Genomic DNA, 23,356 nt, shown 5'->3' on the forward strand with positions numbered 1-23,356 from the left:
AGTTATAGTCCTAAACCTTACTCTTTAATTTTCTAATGTTTAGAGATTCAGTAACTACTTCAGTACATTAAGTTACTTCTGATTTCATACATTCTTTCCCAAGAAAATTCAAACAGTTCTCTTAAGGTAAAATAAAATATCTTCAAATTTTCATTCATATATTGAAATAATTTAACTGTTAAGTCAAATTTCTATTTACTAGGCCTATTACATGTCTCAGTAAATGTTTAAAAATAAAAAAATAGTATTTACAAAGGTTCTTAGTCCATGACTGGTTCTATGGGAACACAAATTATGGATCTGGGGTTTGGGGGGAAAATCCTCTAAAGATAAAGACAGCTTATTTTCATTCACTTAGAAAAACTGTAAAAGTTTCTAAATCAAAGTAAAATACCAACAATATACAAATTTTAAAAAGCCAGCATTCTGCTGAAAAATGATTACAAAGGAAAAAAATCATAGACTTTTAACAGCTGAAAGGGATGTTGAAGATCAAATCCAATTGTTCATTTTACACCAATTGAAACCAAACACTCATCATCATCTACTTCCAAAAAGAATAAAAGAGAGCAAGCATTAAATGCTCACAAAAATCATTAAAAAGAAGAGTAAGAGATCAAAATTTAAATCATGGGATAAATCGTAACAACATACAGGTTTTAAGGAGGCTACTAAGGGGAAATAACTGGCATTGTACTTCAAAATGGGTACTGACACCCTAGCTATTAGACACACCATTTGATTGACAAAAGGGTAAAAGTTTTTGACTGCAGCCTTTCAAAAAAGAACACTCACAAAATCTCCGTTTTCTTAGCTTTTTTTTTTAAACATAAAAATTAATTCAAATTCCTCTGTAGACAAGTAGCTGTGAGAAGAGGGATAACATCTTTATAGCTGTTTCTCACTGTAGCTGCTATCGGCATGTTACTGACAGTGAGCACCAGCTCATAAATTAAGAAATCCAGCCCCACCAGATACTAGCAGTAACTCTCAGTCAGTGAAAAACCTGAAACTCGCCACCTTAAATGTTCCCTGAGGGAGTCTGGACTGTAAAACTATGCCTAAATTTAGGCCTGTTATACTGAACATTTATTTAAAGACAAAAAACATGCCTTATTTATCTCTGATCTTCATATCTTAAGCAAGAGGTACTATGCTCTTTCAACTCCCTTACAGTCACCCTCTGCAGGAAAAAAAATCTTATACCTAACTCATACCCTAAAATTTAGTCTTTACAATATTAAAGCAATTTTAATAAGAAATGACAAAAATGTAATGTAAATTACTGAATATATAAGTACTAGCATGTAATATTTGACTGTAATGGAGGAAAGAGCAGATGGTCTAATATCATACATATCAAAGAGTAGACACCTCAAGATCGTGAGTGGTGGGAAGTTTCTTTTACCAAATTTTGTTATATTCAAATTATTCCATTAAAACACTCTGAAGAACCAAGGGATTACTTAATTTTAATGTTACTCTGAACTTGCATTAATCAAGTTTTAAGGGGCTTAAAGAAAACATACACGCTTGGCTTGCATAAAAGAGCATATAAAGCTTGTTTAGAAAAGTAATTTACATCAGGTGAGTAAAGAACGATACATCTACATAAGATTAAATTCACCAAACAGGATTTGTTTCATAGAACGGTTAAGCAGGAAAATAAGCACAGACTACAACACCTGATTTATTAGTCTCAAAAAAATTCATGAATACCATGGCTGTGTCTGTGTTGGCAAAAATGACTCCCACTCCCCTCAGTAAGTTACTTATCCACTAGATTCTTTCAGAGACAAAGTACAATACTTTCAAGGGCAAGTTACAGATGCTGCCAGTGGTAAATTCAGAATGACCACTTTAGCAAATCTCTCAGGGTGGGAAGCAAGTAGATTAGAATAATGGAGGAACTAACTTGTTCTTCTATTACAGCTTTTTGTTTTTTTAACATCTTTATTGGAGTATAATTGCTTTACAGTGTTGTGTTAGTTGCTGCTGTATAACAAAGTGAATCAGCTATACGTATACATATATCCCCATATCTCCTCCCTCTTGTGTCTCCCTCCCACCCTCCCTATCCCACCCCTCTAGGTGGTTGCAAAGCACCAGGCTGATCTCCCTGTGCTATGCGGCTGCTTCCCACTAGTTATTTTACATTTGGTAGTATTTATAAGTCCATGCCACACTCTCACTTCATCCCAGTTTACCCTTCCCCTCTCCCCGTGTCCTCAAGTCCATTCTATACGTCTGTGTCTTTATTCCTGTCCTGCCCCTAGGTTCATCAGAACCATTTTTTTTTTTAGATTCCATATATATGTGTTAGCATACGGTATTTGTTTTTCTCTTTCTGACTTACTTCACTCTGCATGAGATTCTAGGTCCATCCACCTAACTACAAATAATTCAATTTCGTTAACAGACAGCTGCAATGATCTGTTTACCTCTCTGTCTTCCCCAATGAACTGTGAACTCAAGGCAGGATTTGTGCCATTTATTTTTAACCCCAGCACTGTGAGGAATATAGTAGGTGCTCAATGTTTATTGAATGGAAACATTCCTGTTTGAACCTTAGCTAAAAATCAATTTGAAAAACAGGTTTTACATTAGTAATCAATGACAATTCAAACAGCAGAGCAAAACATAACTCCTAATGCTATGTTTAAAATAATATGCTAGGTGTTTAGTTTGTTAAGAGAAAGTCATAGCCTTCAAGGAGTTTTCAAACCACTTTGGTATGCAAATATACAAACTTTCCTTTAAATTCTTTCAGACAATGTTAAGTTAAAGGTAATTCAGATTTCCAAATAAATTATATAATGACTGCAACATGGCAGTGGTTCTTAACTGGGTCCTAGACTCTCAAGGCTACGCAAAGCCACAATGCTGTTTCAATACTTCATAAAGCCTAGAATAAATGATATATTTATATGAGACATAATTTGTTAGGATTACTCATGTTAACTTAAAATTATGCCAAATCAATATGGTAATAAAGTTAGCAATAAGATCTAAAGAATTAAGATATAAAAATCTTACCTGTAAAGGCAGATTGGTAAGAAAATCCTCCATCCCACATCTAGCTATCACCCTCTCTTAAATTTGCCATTTCTATTTTATCTCCTACTCACAGATCACCCCATTTCAAACCAGCGGCTTCTGGGCTGCACCAAAACTACTCTTCAAGGTGACCACTGACCTCTCTTGTTCCTAAATCTAAAGACACAGCTAGTCCCTCTTATCTGACCTACTGGCAACCTTTGCTACTGTTAATCACTACCTCACTCTTGAAATGTACTGTTGCCTCAATTTCTCTGATGTTGACTCTTGTTCCCACCACAGTGCCACCTCTGGTTGCTTGTTCTCATTTTTCACTGCTTCTTCATCTTGAAATTGTCAAGGGAGTCAGTGGAGAGGGATTGGGTGGCACTGTAATCCTGACCATAACTGTTTCCATCTGTTTTTAGTTAGTGAGCATGAGATCAGTTTATTTGCATGTGCATTTACAAGGTTCATTTTTTTTTGTTTCTCTCCTATCTCATAATTTCACTATTCAATTAAAATGATGAAACCACACAATAGCAGTCTGGCTTAGTAAAAGTGTGGAAAAAAAACACCCAGTTTCCTTATCCTAGCCCCCAGGACAGCTCCTTTTCCCCCACAGTCTTTAGTTTATAAAGAAATATGCCAGCCCAAAGCAGAACAGTTTCTTTAAACTGGTGATTCATCCCCCTCCCTGGGGCTGTAAGACAATTACTCTTCTGATAACTGTCATTTCCAGCACAGATTATTTGTTTATGCCAGAGTACTTAATAAGCATAAAATATGATAAAATTTTAATGTGAATGATCTCAAACACAGATTACTTGAAGTTCACTATAGACATTTTTGCTTTATGGTCAAATCAGTTGGACTCATCTTGTTCCCAACACTGATGATGCCCGTGTCTCTGGAAAGGTTGTCCTAACTAGGAATGACTGGTTCTCAAACCTCAGTCTGCATGAGAATCACTTGAAGGGCTCTTTAATACACAGACTGCTGGTGATCTCTGATCCCCAGCAATTCAGTAGATGCAGGGCAGGACGCAAGAATTTACATTTCGAAAAACTTCTCAGGTGACGGTGATAACTGATGCTGCTGGTCTGGAGAACCACTATTATAGATAATAAGTATGCCCTGAAATCTGACTAAGGAACAAACTGTTGGATTATCACCTTAATCCAAAATTTCCCAACAACAATATAAGCAAATTACTCATGGTTCTTTGTTATGCTATTCTTAATTTGCATGAATAACTGAAAGCACACCATATTCTAAAAACACGCTGTTACTTTGCTTTTATTTTTAATACCAAGTATATTGATGTATTATACAAATACTGCAAATAATTTCCTTCATTCAAAGAAACGTGAAGACACATTGCTTTATTTTGAACATATGTAAAGTTAAACACCTAAAAATCTTAAATTTTAACAAATTTAACAGAGAACTACAATTCAGATATCTACCTTTCTCCTGCTCTCTCCCAGAAATAAACTGTCCTTTGTTTTCTCCTGTCCTATTGTTCTATTTAGGCGTTTTAAGAACTTTCATCCTAACAATAATCGTTTCCATGCGCAAGAAAGGCCTTTGAAAAGCTCAGAAGTAATTTTATATAATCCAGTGCTGCTTACCAACAAATATAAGAACATATTCTATCTACAGTTAAATATGAGAACGAAATGTTCTCTCATTTTCTAGTCTCACTGGTTTTGAGAATTTCAGCTATAGTCAAGAAAGATTTCTAAATTAAAACAGTGTTTTTTTCCTTCTGTTCAGGAGCTAGAAGGCAATATGAACACTTGAATGTCACACCAGCTGCTCTATCAGCCTACTCAATTCTTAAGAGCTTCTATCCTGTCAGTTCACAAGAACCTACACTTAAATGCTTAAGGAAACAGGATGCTCATTATGTCACTGAACAAGCTCACAAAAATAAAGTTGGCAATATTTAGAGAAGCATAACTCTTATCTATAAATTTAACATGAGCTTTCTGTCTTCTTAATTAAAAACTCTAGATTTCAAGGATTATTTATTCCAATATTTAAACAACTGAAGGAACACAGAACTAAGGGCAGAAGACCCTTTTCCATTCCTTTATCTCCTTTTTCTTTATACCGTTTGATTAGTTGATGGTCTTTTGCAATTTCCAGCCATGGTTACTAAAGAACAGCCCAGTAAATCAATACTCACTTTTGCAACACATTCAAAAAATCTGGCTGAAAAACAAGGTAAGCTATATTTTAAGAGGATGTTAGGCAAGAACCTGATTTACAGTTAACTCACCAAAGGGCAAAGAATATGGACATTAGAGGATGTGTTGAGCCATAACCACTCGATCACATCATGTTGATGATCCTTCAAACTCTCTGGTTTCACACAGTTCCTGACCTTCATTCCAAGACTTTGATTTGTACTCTGTGACTGCTATTCAAGGGTAGAGCTACACATTAACAGTCATTATCACCTGGCATTGTTCTATTTTCAAGACTTCCTCTCTGATGCAACTTCTATTTCTCTTCACCTATAAGGAATCTTGTATATATATCCTGACCTCCAGGCTCAAAGGCAGTCAAGACCCTTTCTGATCATACTTGCCTCCCTAAGAAAGCTACTTCCCAATGGTCAGAGACTCCAGTTTTGCTCTTCCGTCTTCCCTTGCTCTTTTATTCTCATACTACACTCATCTGGTTAATTAGCTACCCTTGAAGAGACATACCATCTGGCTGAGCGATGCCAGTTAAAATTTTAAGTTCCATTAGAAACTTGTTTTTCTCAGTAACATATGATCCACTGACACATCTCTAACTTCCTAGCATGTTCCTTTTTCTATTTGGAGTCTCCTAAATTACTCCAACTCTTGCCTCTCCAGGCTACTCAAGTCTACTCCAAGACCATACTTCCTTATTTCCTTGACAGCCACTGCAAGCCATGGCCACTACTTTGTACTGGTTCCTTCAACTTCAATATTCAGATACATTCGACCCCATAAAAGACCATTCTCTCCTCCTCCCACCCAAAACAGTCGTCTCCTGGATTTTGTTAGGCAAACAAGATACCCTTTTTTCCCTTCCTTTTACCACCTCTTATACGGTCTATCCTCAATGCTTCTTCCTGATCATCTGCTCTCACCTTGATCCATCCTCCCACTCCCGGGTTGGCTGCTTGTGGTGATTAATAATCTCAGGCTTCTTCTCAGTCCTCAGCCTCCTATATATTTTGTGTCATTTGACAGTACTCCTCCCTCCTATCCATTGTATTTCTTACTTAGTTCTCCCAAGTCTCTAAGCAATACGCCTCAGCCCACATATTTCCTGGCTTTTTAAATCTTTACCATACCCTAAATGAGGTTATCACCCAGGGATCTATCCACAGGCCTCTGAGCAGCTGATATCACATCATGACCTATATCTAAGGACCTGATCAAGCTCCAGGCCAATGTTTTCAACTGTTAACAGACATGAACATTTGAGTATCTTGCAGCAAATCTAACTCAATCACCAATATTATTACACTTATCTCCCCATATCTGTTGTTTTCTCTGAAGTTCCTATCAGTTCCAAACATATCTGAGTAAGCCCTACATCCAAGTCTCTTTCTTCAAGGAGTCTGCGGCCTAAATGAGGAAGAAAGACAAGTATACAAGCAAACACAATTAAGTGTTGTAGAGAGCATCAGGAAAGGTTGGGTGAGCACACAAAGCAACGAGTGTTAATGCGGATGTGGCTTTGAGAAAGGCTTCACTGTCTAGGACACACCTAGATTGAGGCAGGGTAGGGAGAGGTGATGAAAGGGCTGAAAACAGACGTGTGAGTGATAGTTTGACATACCTAAGCACAAGAGAATAAGGAGGCAGCACAGGAAAGAGATGATCCCATGATAAAAACACTATCTACTTATACCCTTGGAAGGTTTCTTAAAAGTTTATCTTCTCTTCTTAAATACAACTTAAGCTTTCTGAGGGAGTAGCCACAACTTGTGTTCCTTTCATAGCTCTTACAGAGGCTAATAAATTGCTTAACTGTTCACTAGAATAAAAACGGGTAAGAGTCCATCTAAATTGTGGAAGATCAAAGCAATTAGAATCCTCAAGCTCCTCTCACAGACTATTTAAAAATCAGGCACACACATTCAAAACAAACAAACGACCCCACACCCCAAAACTTCAGGTTAATATTAATATAGTACTTGGGAGAAAACATGCAGATTTCAAAAGCTCCTGACTTCCTATTTCTTTATGATAATTTCTTAATACAAATGATTTATAAATCTTCTTATAAACTCTTATAAATCATCTTCCGAAACTAATGAGAGACTTGCATCACCCTTTGAAAAGGTCAGAACACTTTCACAGCACTTGCAAAAAGTAAAATGAAGGAACCAGGAAGGAGATCAAAAGGAAGGAGTACTTTTAAGATGGTGATAAGACACTGGGCAGCATCTAGCCTATAAGCATCTCCCCTCTGTAGAGGTCTTCAGTAGAAGAAATGTGGATATTGATGGCTTCAGCATGGTGTCATGTACCAAATCAGCACCACTCCTCTCATCATTTGTTTCAGTATCACTCTCAGGTTCCCCACCTTCTTTTTCTTTGGACAAGTTTCAAATAATCTCCTAGCGTCATTTTTCCTAATGAAAGCTGGCTTATTCCCTTTGCCTTTCTACTAACTTCTCCTTCAAGGAACAGTTAACATGCCCTCCCTTCTTCAACACCATGACGTGGAATTACTAGTCTACTTCTCTCTGCTTCTGTAGTTTTTGAGCCACTATAACATTCAATATGTACTACAATTACTTGTGTACATGACTTTCTTCCTGATTAAAATGTAAGCTCTGAGGACAGGTTGGTCTTGCTCATTTCTGAATCTCCTAGTGACCACCTACAGCTACAACACCTTCCCACAAAAATGGCTCAATACAGGGTAATTGAACTGAACTGGAAAACATGTGGCAATGCATTGAAGATACTGGTCCTTTAAGTAAGGCCTGTCTCAGGTGCTGGCACATGAAACAGTCAGTTCCAGAGAAGCAGAGATTATTTCAGCACTCAAGAGGATGCCTGGCCCACCAGGGAATCATGACTACAGTGATGGTAGGTCCACAACTTCTTAGATTTCATTTCAGCACTTTTCTGTACTTGCTGGGTGACCTTCGGCAATTTACCTGGTGTTTTAGCTTCCTCATTTGTGAAATGGGGATAACACCATTTACTTCATAATTCTGAAGAGGTTTTAATGAATTAATACATGAAATATCTTAGAAATCATCCCAATGTCTTAGAGCCTGGCACTTAATAGTAAGTACTTAATAAACCATAGCTATTTGTTATATTAGCGGTAACACATTTTTAGTTTCCAATAAACTGTCATGTGCAGTGAACACTGTATAATACTTAAGTCAGTCTACTGATATAGAAGGCACATAATACATACTCGTTAAGTAAGTGAAGACAACAAATTCAATATTTGAATGTGATGTCCTTATGTATAATGACACCTAACAGCATTTAAGAATTAAAAAGCAAGAGGCCTGGATCACATCCAGAATTTTCTAACAGTTGATCTACAAACTAGATTGATCTACTTTAGAAAAGGATAGTCGAGTGACACCCCAGAGACAGAAAAAAGGTTTTCTTCCCACAATTAAAATTAGATGATTAATTGTTGAAGGTTCTTCAAAACTTAAAAATAATGATTAAGAAAACTAAACAGCGGGCTTCCCTGGTGGTGCAGTGGTTGGGAGTCTGCCTGCTGATGCAGGGGACAGGCGTTCATGCCCCGGTCCGCGAAGATCCCACATGCCGCGAGGCGGCTGGGCCTGTGAGCCATGGCTGCTGGGCCTGCGCGTCCGGAGCCTGTGCTCTGCAATGGGAGAGGCCACAGCAGTGAGAGGCCCGCGTACCGCAAAAAAAAAAAAAAAAAAAAAAAGAAAGAAAACTAAACAGCAACCTGGAAAACTCTTTGTGGCACAATATTCAGGGCGGAAATACAGAGCTATATCTATCCAACGATTATAACCATTTAGAATTCACATACTGTAAATGGACAAGAACCAGAAAACACTAGGGGGAATTAGCTAATTTGTCAGAGTAGCCTACAGATTATTTTCTTTCCTAAATCCTGTGGATGTTAGTTGAGCATTATAAAGGTGACGTATTTGCCTTCAATTATCAGACATTCTGACTTTGATCTATCAGCATTACATTGAAATTCTAGTGCAATGGAAGAATTTGCCAAATTTGGTACTGACCCACAGTATCCTTATGTGGCCTCTCCCATTGCGGAGCACAGGCTCCGGATGCGCAGGCTCAGCGGCCATGGCTCACGGGCCCAGCCGCTCTGCGGCATGTGGGATCCTCCCGGACCGGGGCACAAACCTGCGTCCCCTGCATCGGCAGGCGGACTCTCAACCACTGCGCCACTAGGGAAGCCCCGAAACTGTGAACATTTTAAAGTTAATGGCCATGATCTAGGATATCATACACAGAATGTACAATGAGCAGCAAACACTGATTTAATAGCTTAAATAGAAAATACACCATGTAAACTACCAGTCAAGGAATTACAAATAATCATTCATATGTTCAATGCTAGCCTGAGCAAGTAAGAGAGTAAATGTAAAGAGAAGAGGAAAAATAGTATACTAGGGCTTCCCTGGTGGCGCAGCAGTTAAGAATCCGCCTGCCAATGCAGGGACAGGGGTTCGAGCCCTGGTCTGGGAAGATCCCACACGCCACGGGGCAACTAAGCACGTGCGCCACAACTACTGAGCCTGCGCTCTAGAGCCCGCAAGCCACAACTACTGAGCCCGTGTGCCACAACTACTGAAGCCCAAGCGCCTAGAACCCATGCTCCACAACAAAGAGAAGCCACCGCAATGAGAAGCCTGGGCACCACAAGAAAGAGCAGACCCCGCTCAACACAACCAGAGAAAGCCCGCGCGCAGCAACGAAGACCCAATGCAGCCAAAAATAATTAATTTTTTTAAAAAAAGGAAAAAGAAAAATAGTATACTACACAAAGGACACAAGCAGACATACAACAGACGAACCTTCTCAGAACCTGATCACAGGAAGAGAAGTATACGGGTACAGCTCTTTGCACTTAAAGGAAAGTCTTCTGAACTCATCAAGAGACTTAGCTTCTCTGGGACCACCTGGAAGGAATTAAATTTTAAAATCAGTATATTAGATTAAGCCATATGACACTGCCATTTTTCTATGTGAAAACCAGTAGAATATCAGCAATTTCATATGGTTCAACCTAATATAATCGATTGAGCAGAGTATCCACATCAAGCATACTAAAAAGATTAAAATGGATCCCAGTCCTCAAGATCAGACATTAGCTAGACTGAATGAGTTCATTCAACTTAACTGGGGCGGGGGGGGGCATTCAACAATAAGAAATGGCTGGTCAACCATGAAAGAACAGGCAGAAGACAGCTGTTGGAACAGCAAAAGAAAACGTGGCCTTTCTCATTCAAGCAGTGTTTAGCAGAGCATTCTAAGCCACGATGAGGTTCCAGTAGTATTTGTATCCTAACTGGGAAGAACTATAACACTGATGGGATACCTGTTCCAGGTACTGTGCTAAACAATACCCAGTATACTCTACCTAATCCTTCCAACACCCTGTGAACAAGGTATTGTACTATTATTACCCCAACTGCCAGATGAGGTAACTGGTGTTTGAGAGGGTAAGAAAAGCCTGACTCCATTACACATTCCAAACCTTATACCACTTGTTCTGCTGACATACCAAGCAACCTTCTAATTATAATATGGCATCTCATGTGGCAAAATCTACGGGGAAGAGAATGTGTTAGCCAGGACTTGAGAATCTGTTTCCCAAGGCAGTTACTTTTTTTTTTCCACTGTAAATTAATAAACTGACATTCTGATTTTTATATCAATCTCATGAGGCTTTGATAATTACAGTCTGATCCAAAAAATCGATTATTAGAGTGTAGATGAACTGAGTTTCAGAGCCTGCAAGTCTCAGAATCTTTATCATGGTAAACCTACTAAGGGAGGGCTTCCCTGGTGGCACAGTGGTTGAGGGCCCGCCTGCCAATGCAGGGGACACAGGTTCGTGCCCCGGTCCGGGAAGATCCCACATGCCACGGAGTGGCTGGGCCCGTACAGTCCGGAGCCTGTACTCCACAACGGGAGAGGCCCGCGTACCACAAAAAATAAAAAAGCTCTTTCAAAAAAAAAAAAAAAACCTACTAAGGGATGTAATCCCTATCCTGTGAGGGCCCTTTGGGGGACAGCCAATCCTCATCTTCCCAAGAGAGGAGATAACCTCAACATTATCATTAGCAGTCTCTTCCTTTTGACATCTCTAGAGTACAAAGAGGTAACAGAAGCGACCAGATTTTAATCCTGACTCTGCTGTGCTAACATTTAATCCTAAGCAAATCTCTCTCCTTCCTTGCTCTCAGTTTTTCATGGGTAAAATGGAGGAGTTGGGCCCAAGGATCTGATATCCCTTTCTTATCTACACCAATGGCTGCCTATCCGGTGAAACACTCCTCCCTCGCGTTCCACGTGCACTTTCTAGTTTTATATCTATCTCTCTTAGCATCCCTTCCTGTTTCTCTGACTGGCTCCCCTATCCACTTTCTGCCTCTACACCCATCCCAGTAAAGTCTGGGGTCCTCTACTCTTATCTCACCAGCACTCAACAGTTATAACTCTAGACTTGTACTTAAAAACACTATCTGTACTCCCCCTTGTCTGCCTACTGTGGATTCTACAGAGTCAGCATGATCTCTGCATATATGTGAGGTACTGAAAAGCTGTGCCTTTATCTGAAGGACCCAGGTGCACTTCAATAGTCTTGGGTTCAGGATTTCAACTGGTTATTAGTATTTTCTTTTCCAGTTTTGTCTCTTGCTTGCATGTAATTCACCTACAAAACTATACTTTCAGACCTCATTTCTCACTCACCTCAAAAATCCTGATGATCACTTAATTTTTAGTTTTAACCTCAAGCTAAAACCTCAAAATCCATTCCTATTACCAATCCCCAAATTCCTCTAGACCAGACTTTTCCAAACTGGTGTCCTAGAGAAGGCTAATTCACAATATATTAACAGCTATGATGTGAAAAGGTCAGCATAGCAAATAGGTTTCTTTAGTCAGACTTTGCACAGCCATGCAATTTTGTGACTCTACAAGAGGGAAATATTACATGTAGCATTTCCTGAACTTATTTTTAACTACTGTTTCTCCCCCACCACCCCCGCCAATGGAGCACCTATTAATATCTCTAGGAACCAGTGTTTCACAGAATATTTTAGGAAACACGGTTCTATCCTTTCCTATTTCAGTCAAAGTATCGACCACTTAAGCTCAAAAGCGCCTCTGATTTCTCACTCTCTCCCCAATAGCCAATCAGTAGCTAAATTCCTTTTCCTTCTCTATCTAATCATTTCCATCCTTTCTATTCCCTCCGAAACACTGAATTTCAGACCCTGTCATAAGAGTGATAGATCATGTCTACAAAATAAATATTAGATATGTTGCTATCAACCCCTCAAGGCTGTCATGAGGATTAAGAGAGAATGAATATGACATCTTGTATAATGTGTCTTTCCGAAGCATCCAACACTTCTCCCTGAGGATTGAATGGAATTTGTTCTTTATTATGGCAAATTTTAACTTGAAGCTTAAGGATATCCATCTTCTTAATAAGGGCAGTACTGGCCTTATACGTATCAGCCATTATTGGAGATTTTTAAATGAGGCAAATGAGAAATGTGGATAATATGAATATGGCATGAGTAACAACAGTGGCAGAGTGAATGTCATACCTAGCACTGGGTCGCCATCCCCTTCAAAATATTTACAATCAGGAGGTATAGAATAGGTAACAGCATACAGCTAGTTTTCTCATTTATTCAAGCGTTGAAAGTTGGGTTTTTCTAACTCTGTAAACTGTGTACCTCCTCAACTAGCCTACCATGTTTCAGAAGAGGTGAAGATCTTCATTCATGTATACTTACTTGTAATCCCTTACTGACATTAGCATGAAAAGAACAAGCATGCAAACATTTTCCTCATTCAAGGTGCATTTGAGTGCTAGGTATTGGGGACACGGAGGGAAACAAAACAGAATCATCTCTGTCTCCACAGAATTTATATTCTTCTGGAGAAGATATTTATATATATGTGTATATATATATGAAACTTCTAATTATTTAACTACAACTGTGGTAAGTATACACTGGTTGATTCTTTTTTAACCTTTACTCACAGATCTGGAAGAAAGAAAAAAGTGGGCATTAAGCTCATACAGGGTTTAAAACAGTATGTCTCATTAGAACCTTTCCGAATTAGCCAGAAAATACAAAATGCACATGGGATATTCGGGGGAACACAGGGATGGCTAAGGGGGGAAAGCTTTGGCCACAAGGTAGCATTAAAAGCAGATTCTTTGAAATTGTGCCCATGACAGCGAAAACACCTCTGAGACCTCTGAGTACTACCTCTTTGGCTTGTTGCCAAATGTGTAGGAAAAACCAACCAATTTTAAGTGTTTACTATATAGATAGCATTGTGCTATGAGTTTTACACGAAGTTGAATTATGATGATGATGTTAACAATAATAAATAACATTTCCATAGTGTTTTATGGAACACTATGGCCCTGTGAGATTGGTACTATTACTTTCCTTTCCCTCTGAGGAAACTGAAGTGATGCAGGTTAAGTAATTTGTCCAAGGTCACAAAGCTGTTAAGGACAGAGCTAGGATTCACACCCAAGCAGTGTGGTTTGCTCCTCTCCACTCTGCTCTGCCTTTGCATATATGCTCACATATATATTGAAGCATGATATTAGACCTGTCTGAGATGTTCATCTATTTGGAAATTCAGCATGTCACTAAAATTCTATGGGAATTTTAATTCTGAATGATCATATGTTGAAGAGATCAGGAACTTTCATTACCATCAATATTTACTGAAGCTCATTATGTGAAAAGCGTCACACTACATATGAAAATACAGGGATTTCCCTGGCGGTCCAGTGGCTGAGACTCCATGCTTCCAATGCAGGAGGTCCATCCCTGGCCGGGGAACTAAGATCCCGCATGCCCTGCAGCGCAGCCAAAAAATACAAAGAGGCTTAAAAAAAGGAAAAGGTTTATAGACCAAGAAGAGAATTCTTCATTAAAAACAGGCAAGGGGCTTCCCTGGTGGCGCAGTGGTTGGGGGTCCGCCTGCCGATGCAGGGGACGCGGGTTCGTGCCCTGGTCTGGGAGGATCCCGCGTGCCGCGGAGCGGCTGGGCCCGTGGGCCATGGCCGCTGGGCCTGCGCGTCCGCGCGTCCGGCCGCAACGGGAGGGGCCGCAGTGGGGAGAGGCCCGCGTACCGAAAAAAAAAAAACAACAAAAAACAAGAAAACAGAAAAAAAAAAAAGGCAAAACCTCAATTTGTTCTACCAATTAAGCTTATGTTCACGATTTTCACAATTAAGACATACCTGTAACAGTACATAGGGAATCGTATTATATAAACGTCAACATATCTCTTTCAGAGCTAAAATACTCGTCTATTATGAAGGATGACATACTTGTACCTGAAAGCAGCATTACTATTCATTCTTTTAAAGATATTATTCTGAACTCTGAGAATATCTGTGTTCTTCCTTTATTAACAAGACAAAGGAGCACATCTTTTACCCATAGAGTGGAGTATGTGGTCTGGCACAAGGTAGGCACTTGAACGTTTGCTAAATGAACAAATGGTACTATTTAACTATAATGCTAGAAAAACCATGCAAATATAAAATTTGTACCCTCCCCAATATTGCTGTTATGTAATTTAAAACTGAAGCAATGAAGTTTTTACTACATGCCAGAAAAGTGGCCCTCACAACTCAAGATCATAATTATGAAAATATTTCACATGATTCAACCATTAGTTACCACTATAATAAAACAGGTAAGAAAAGGGTCCTCTCCAGGCTGCCCCAGAATCCATTTCTTCTAGTGGTAGGTGTGCTGCTGCTTTTTTAACTTAAAGCCCTAACTAACCAGAACTTATTTTTAGGTATAATTATTTCAGAAAAAAAAAATGATAAAAGGTTCTTGGAAAACACTGCTACTTAAAGAATACTTAAATCTATTTAGGCCAGAAAATTGTTTTTACAACCTCAGAGACCTATTGTCATCAAAATATTTCCTCCGTGGAGGGAGAGGGTAATTAGTAGAAAGGTGTTAGCTTTGAAGGCAGCTGAACCTGTTGTATGCAGGTGACCAGTATACCAGTATGTGAAACACAAACTGGAAGCTGGGGGTGGGCATTGTGATAGGGAAAGAAGTACATGTAGGGAGAAACTTCCAATTTCCTCTTCCACTGCAGGTTCTGCAAAGACAAATTAAAGGGCTAAAACCCAAGGTTTTCGATTTACTCTCACCAATAAATATTTCCTGATTTCACCTTGGATGTACAGAACCATATAAGGCACTGCAGAAGAATTACAGACACGGTTTATACAGCTGATGGTTGGCAGAATTACTGATGACAGATCTTGTAAGACCTTATGCAGCAGCATCAGATTTAAGTGCAGTTAAAAATTACAATGTTCTCCTTGAACAAATGTATGGACACCAAGGGGGGAAAGTGGCAGGGGGTGGTGGTGGGGTGAATTGGGAGATTGGGATTGACATGTATACACTGATGTGTATAAAATAGATAACTAATAAGAACCTGCTGTATAAAAAAATAAAATAAAATTCAAAAAAATATAAAATAAAAATTAAAATGTTCTCCTAGAAAAGATCTGAAAAATAAGCATTTCCTATATTTCAATTTTTAAATGAGAAGAGTGTTTCTACTATTGCTGTTTTTGTAGATATTATTTACATTAAAAGGATAACAAAGTGGTATGCAAAGTCTGGGGAATATCAAGTCTCCACTAGTGAAGACACCACTTTTACTTATCTGAGGGTACAAAAACTGCAAGTAGATGCAGCTTATTCATTTGATAGCTGTTGCCACTTCACATAAAACAAAATTTTCCAGCTCCCACAGTTTTACAAGATAATTACCCTTCTAAATACACATTTTTAAAACAATTATAATTCCCAGATTTACAAAGCAGCCATTAATTATTATTACTATTGTTATTACAGAACACAAACAAAAGAAAAAGTATCCTTTTTTACGGTTTCAAATCACTGTTCTCTCCTTAGAAGAAAAAGTCTGTAGGAAACAGTATCCACTATGGATCAAAAATTTTTTAAGTCTTTCTCAAAAACAAAAAACAACAACCACCCCTCCAAAAAGCCAATCACAGTGCTAGTCTGAAAAGTCCTTCACAATTTTGACTATTAACAATACCTCTTATAACCAAGAGTGCCAGGAAAGCAACACAAGGAACAGCAGACGGACGCTTTCTTTATCACTGCCAAATGATACTGAATACAGACCCTGCAGGATATTAAACACCTTGTATTTTTCATGGATCCAGGGTCCAGCTTTTGAGGTACTCCTATGCAAAGCCCAGCTGTTTTGAGTGATTTATCCACAGGAGTTTAATTTCAATTGTGCGCTGGTAAGTGGGAAGCAGTGATTATACCCTCTCCAAATCTTTCTAGTACACTAATGAACATTTTAAGAAATAGTTTCCAACGGAGATTAATTTGTCCTTCAAATATTCTCCTCCTAACTCACTAATGGCAATATCTGATTCACCATCTTTTAAATGCAAGAACACAGGACCAAGCTTATAATGACACTTGTGCTTTATTCATTTGAACACCGCAAATGACACAGAGCAAGTGTACTCTCTTGTGTGTCCTCCCCTACCATCTTCAAAGGAAAACTGTACTGGAAATAAAACCAGTTACACTTCCTTGAAAACACATCACCAGGTTCCTTCACCTCTTTTTGCTTTTACTTATTTCTGCTGGTACCAAACCGCACCAGTGTTCATTTCTTCTTCTCTATAGTCCCAGAAGATCAGGTGTGGCTATTCCTAAACTCACGAGTAGTAGCCTATCAATTAAATTATAGGTTCATCCTGTCCAATGTTTTTCATCAAAAACCTAAAGGTAGACATAAAAGACATAAAATTTTCAAATGCCACAACTAGGGGAGATCTCATATACCAGATGGCAGGCTACATGTTCAATAAGTGGGACAAAAAAGGAGTAAGATGAAATATTATCAATACTAACCCCTGCATTGAGATTTTCTAATGGGGGCGGGGGAAGCCATAAGTACAGAATATGGAAGTTTTCAAAAAGATTAGTAGGAGTTTTAGTTTGCTACAACCAAAGCCTGACTGCATTAACACTATACTAAATCAGAAGAGAAGGCACCAGTGATCTTCAAAGTCTTCTGAAAATTTCCCTGAATAGGTCTTTGATAGTACGGAAACTTGGCCAGTTAGTTTTAAAAGCACTTGATTATATATTCATGGGGGTTGGGGTGGGGGGGTGAGTGTAAGACTTGAAAGCACAAAGAGAATCTGAGCTCCCTTTCTGTGTGGGTCAACAGTTAAGGCAACTCCAGGGTGAAGTCACTTCCACAGAAATCTAAATTCAGATGCCTTTATGGGAAAGCACAAAAACCACCCTCTTATTTAAAAAAAAAAAAAAAAAGATGAAACCATCCTCCTGGTATTCTGGTAATCAAATAAAAGTGCAAGTAGTGCAACTCTTCGTTACCTAATTCATGGAACTGAACAGTGAAAATTTATTTTAAAGAGGTAACTGATTATAGACAGCTTTCCAAGATATATTATTATGTGCTTATCCTTAATGCTGAAATGTTTCTCCTTTTAAAAAAACTTTACTCTTAAAACCCATGGATCAAATAGAGCAGGTAAGAGGCAACCCCCGCATGTCCAAGCTCAGCTGAATTAGTCCTTAACTTCCACCAAGAGGAGTGGAGTGGGGTGGGGGAATTACAACATTGTTCATATTTTATCAACAATGAAAGAGAATAGTAATTGAAATAAAAACCATACACACTGGCAAAAACTTCCATTCATTCCTCAAAATATGTCTATTGTGTGCTAGGCAATACTTCAGGGACCCAGGACTCAGTGGTGAACATGACCATGTTCCTGCCCTAATGAACCTTGAATTCTACTGACTATGTGCCTCCTCCAACTATTTTCTAAGAATGATAAATACATGAAAGAAGGACAGCATGCAAAGAAGGGGCACTACTTCAGACAGGATGAAGAGGAGTATTTGAGTGTCCTCAACAATGACAAGGAAGCAGCCTCAAGAAGATGTGAAGGAAGCAGCATTCCTGGTGGAGAAAACAGGAAGGGCCTAAAGTAGAAACAAGGCTGAAATGTTCTATCCAAAGGGATAGAAAGAAGGCCAATGTAGCTACTGCACAGTGCATGATGAGGCAAGGTGATGAGCTGGGAGAAGCCAGATATCGAGGGACTTCAGGCCATGGCAAGGAGTCTGAACATTAATTACAAGGTGATATGGTCTGATTTGTACTTTAAGATTATTCTGGCTTCTATGAAAAATGAACCATGGCGCCAGGAAAGGGTATGGAACTGTAACTACATTTGTCCATTTTTCTTATTAGGCAAGGAAATGAAAATCATAACATCTCCAAAAAAGTGGAGGAGTCAAGGACACTGCATCAAGCAAAATCACTAACCTACTAACTGCCCCTCCCCCTCCCAAAGAGTCTGTATGAAAGACTTTTAAACACTGACTGCAGCAGTGAATAATGAAGATAAACAGGATGACTTGTCACCAAAAAATAAAGGTGACTAACAAAGTGCCTTTTTTTTTTTAAACCCCATGCTGTCAAACCACAGTGATTCCATAATAGGAATCAATCTCTTCATGGACAACAGAAGATTAAACTATGTGACTCTCGAAGTTTAAAAGGACTTTTTTGGGTTTTTTTTTAAGTGGCCATTTGACCTCCATTTCATGTTTTCTTATAGTAGGTGGAGAGAGAAGAACTTGTCAGCGGATGGCATTCTGAGATGGCTAAAGATTAATAACAACGAGCCTGCTAATTAATAAGCTTTACTCCTTCTCACCTCTATAGTACTGTTATTCATGTTACTTCACCTTCCAAAATGGTTTCTTTGCTCCTCACATGAGACTTATGTGGTAAAACCTGTTTAAAACTACTGCTGGGGAATCAGAAGTGGCAAGGATGGTGATCCACATAGTAAGATTTCATGCACCTTCTCCAATACATTTAAACAATAGAATAACAGCTTTAAGAACATGCCCTGTGGCCATGGGAAATAGGAAGCTATTTCACATCTGTCTTACTAACACAAATCAACAGTTGCCTTAAGAAGGAACTGAACCTGTATACGGTCAGAGCTCAGTATCAGCTGTGCAAAAAGTCAAAATAGGGGCTTCCCTGGTGGCGCAGTGGTTGAGAGTCTGCCTGCCGATGCAGGGGACATGGGTTTGTGCCCCAGTCCAGGAAGATCCCACATGCCGCGGAGCGGCTGGGCCCGTGAGCCATGGCCGCTGAGCCTGCGCGTCCGGAGCCTGTGCTCCGCAACGGGAGAGTCCACAACAGTGAGAGGCCCGCGTACAAAAAAAAAAAAAAAAAAAAAAAAAAAAAAAGTCAAAATAAATTTGGTATAAATTCTTAAAATTTAAACAACTCTATAGAGGGATATTTGCAACCCCAAGGGCTCCTCATTTGCATATCTTTACACACTGTGCTGGTCAATGCGCTAGGCATCCATCGAAGTGCAATATTTTGTGAAATCAGGTAGTTTACAAGGAATCATGTAAAGTACTTTTGTTCTTGAAGCAGCTAACCAGTAACACCTACATTTCCATTTTCCATTTCATACTGTTACTTCCATGCTTTCTGGCTTATACCTCAACCCATCTCTTGGTTTATACACCTGAGAAGATCCAAAGCTGCTTAAGGCACTGAAAACATTCCTTGTTCCAGGCTCTCAGAAAAAAGTAAACATTACTGAACACCAGTTAGTAAACACTAACTTTCAAGCCAAGTTCACAAAAAGGCATTTGAATGGCAGGCATTAGCCAAAATTGCCTATACCCTGTTTTTGCAAGGCCTAAAGCTAAGAATGATTTTAAAAATAGTTTTAAAGGGTTTAAAAAAAAAAAAAAGAAAACGAATATGCAGCAAAGACTGTACGGGCTCTTGAAAGCCTAAAATAATTATTAATATCTGGCCCTTTACAGAAAAAGTTTGCTAGTCCCTGGTCTAAGGCAAGCAGTTCCCCAGCTAGCTCTGTATCCAAATAATCTACAGAGCTTTAAAAAAAACATATAAAGTCCTAGGCTTCACTCCACACCAACAGAATCAGAGTCTCCAGGACTAGCATTTAAGAATCTTAATTTCAAAAAGCTCCTCTGGAACTTCTGAGTCAGGAGTATAATGGTAACAGCCTGAATCCCAATCTCTCTCTCCTCAAAATACATAAAATCACAAAGAGCGCAAATAAAACCACACATGACCTCCAATATTACTAGGAGACAGAACACCACAAATTTCAAAGTACCTGCAAGTGGAGAAATCAACACCAAAATCCAAGAGAGCTCCCACTGCCCTTGCAAACCTGTGGTAGCCTGACACAGGAGAAGGGACACTTAAAGAGAAGGGACCAGAGAACACAGATGACGCACAGACAAAATCACCCACAGAAGAGGGAAGTCCAACATCAAATGTCAAAATACCCAACACTGGAATTTGGTAGCTGACATCATCAGTGACACAGAAAGAGACTGAAAGACAAGAGCAACAAAAATGCAAGCTCAAACAAGCAGCACTTCTGGAGAAGAAGCAGATTAATAGAAAAGAGAGGTGTCCCTTAGAGGGACAGAAGTGAAGAAAGAAAATATAAGGATCCTGAAGAAACCAAAGAGAAAAAGACAAATTCCTGCCTAATTCCCTTCACTACTGCCATCATTCATTAAAAAAATGTCCTTTGCTATTTTGACGGAAGGCATTTATGAACTAAGAAGCTTGTCCACAAAATGCCTAGGAATAGGTGGGAAAAACCAAACTAATTCCATAAAGAGCTACTGGAGGAAGAAAACAGAAAATGTAAATCACATTCCAGCTAATGAACACTCTCCCCACAAAACAACAACACACACCAAAAACCATGAAACATCAGAAAACTGTGAAGCAATATTTCAAATTGAATTAAATACCCTCAAGCCAAGTATCTGAAGACATTAAAAACAAAACCAAAAATCACCTAGGACAAAACATTCAAAAGTTGAAATCAGAAATGAACAAAATTCTAGGAAGAAATGCAATAGGAATTGATCAATCTCAAAGAAGAAATCAAAGAGAAAAGGATAAAACCATTTCTGAAATTAAGAATAAATTACAAAATGCTCAGGAGAGATTGGATTTGAGTGAAAATCTAGTAAGAGACACTGAAGGCAGGAAAATAAGAGAATGAAAATAAGAAAGGAGTAAAAAGAGACAGAAGAGTGTATGAAATATAAGACATGCAAGAGATCCAACACTGTATAATTAGAGGCCTTTAAGAAAAGAAAAATGGAACAGAATATTTAAAACTATTGTTCAAGAAATCTTTCCAGAAATAAGAGAAAATCTAAACCAGCACCTTGAAAGGGTCCACTGAATACCTGGGAAAGTTGACCTGGAACAATCTACTTCAAGACACATCTTAGTAAAAACACCAAAACAAACAAACAAACAAAACCCATGAAAGACGATAGTGGAGCAGAGCAGCATTTTCAAGAAATTTAAGAATGTGGGAACCAAGCTTTCCTTCAAATATTAAGTCTACCAAAGAAAACAGTTGTGAAGACACAAAAACCCAGAAATACAATGTACACATGCCCTTCCTGAAAAATTTACTAGAAGATGAACTTCATTCAACTAAGGGATCCTTGGAGAGTCCTCAGCGAAAAGTTTAAGGGTGAGCATTTAATACATTTAACTACAGAACTAAGACAAAGTTGGGAACATGGTTAAAAGAACAGAATGTACATGTTATACATACTGACAAAGTAGACAGAATGCACTAAAATAAAATGACACAAGAGGAAATAACTATGCAGAGGAAACTTCAAAAAATAGATTGAAAACCTCTAGGTAAATAGATCTTAAAACCAAATGAAATGGATAATTTCTTAAGAAAATACGGCTTACCAAAACTGACCCCAGCAAAGATAAACAGAAAACATTACCAAAGAAAAACCTCCACAAAAGAGCACCAGGTTCAGAGGGTTTCACTGAGCAATTCTACCAAAAGTTTGAAGACCAGAGTCCCAATGCTACATAAATTGCTTCAGGGAATAGTAAATAAAACTTTCAAGTTCTTTATGAAGCAAATATAACATTGATATCTAAACCTAATATAGAATAAAACTGTAGACTAATATCACTTATGAAAATTGATGCTAATATTTTATTTAGGATTTCTGCAGACTCCAACACCACACTAAGGAAAAAATACACCACAATAAAGTGATATTTATACCAGGAATGCAATACTCCAATATCAGAAAATCTATTAGTTAGAAGAAATAAACAAATACTTAATAAACTTTGTCTATCTATATCTCAATCTTAAAGTCAGTCAATTAATGGGGAAATACTAGAGGCATTCAATATAAGGTCAAAAACAAGGAAAAAATGTTGTCATGTCCACTACTATTTAACATCATTCTGAAAGTATTAGCCAATGGATGAGAAAAAAGAAAACAACTGGAGCTGTAAGAATCGGAAAAGAAAAACAATCTCTTTAGATGCCGTGATAATATACCTGGAAGACCCTAAACTTCAGAACTAAGAGAATCAATGAAAACTAACTCAATAATAAAACAACTGAGTAAGGCACAAGGGTTAAAATTAACATGCAAAAATCAATGGCCTTTTCATATACAGCTAATAACCAATTAGAGATGTAATGGAAAACTTCATCACAATAGCAACCAACAAGATTAAAAATAACTTAGGAATAAACTTAACAAATGCTCAAAATCTATATTAAAAAAAATCCTGACACTCCTGAAAGACACAAATGCAGACTTGACCAAATGCAGACATTCTTTGTTCATGATTAGGACATCTCAACATCATCAAGCTGTCCATTTTCCCTAAGTCAATTTGTAAATGTAATGCAATCCAAATAAAAACAATGAGCTTTTTTTCTGGAACTAGACAAGTTGATCCTAAAGTTTATATGGAAAAATAAACACACAAGAATAGACAGGAAGCCACAGCAAAGGAAGAGCTATGATGGGGAGATCAGCCTTACTAGATATTAAAATGTACTGGAAAGTCCCTATGAATAAAAGAGTGTGGTACTGGTACATGAATAGACCAATGGACTA

The 23,356-nt window shown here is 38.4% G+C and overlaps 1 protein-coding gene across 4 annotated transcripts in view; it reads right to left on the bottom strand.

Annotated features, from left to right (window-relative positions):
* ATP2B1 (ATPase plasma membrane Ca2+ transporting 1) overlaps window positions 1–23,356 on the bottom strand; it is a 133,515-nt gene that overhangs the window by 83,032 nt on the left and 27,127 nt on the right. Inside the window, exon 1 of one of the 4 annotated variants that reach the window (XM_082665180.1) lies at window positions 10,088–10,171. The exons of the other annotated variants lie outside the window; for them this stretch is intronic. The gene's annotated coding sequence lies outside the window, so the exon portion shown is untranslated. Of the gene's footprint in view, window positions 1–10,087; window positions 10,172–23,356 lie in introns of those variants that run through there. 4 annotated transcript variants of the gene reach the window in all.

Source organism: Grampus griseus (genome assembly GCF_964374135.1).
Source record: "Grampus griseus genome assembly, chromosome: 11".
Classification (NCBI taxonomy): Eukaryota; Metazoa; Chordata; class Mammalia; order Artiodactyla; family Delphinidae; genus Grampus; species Grampus griseus.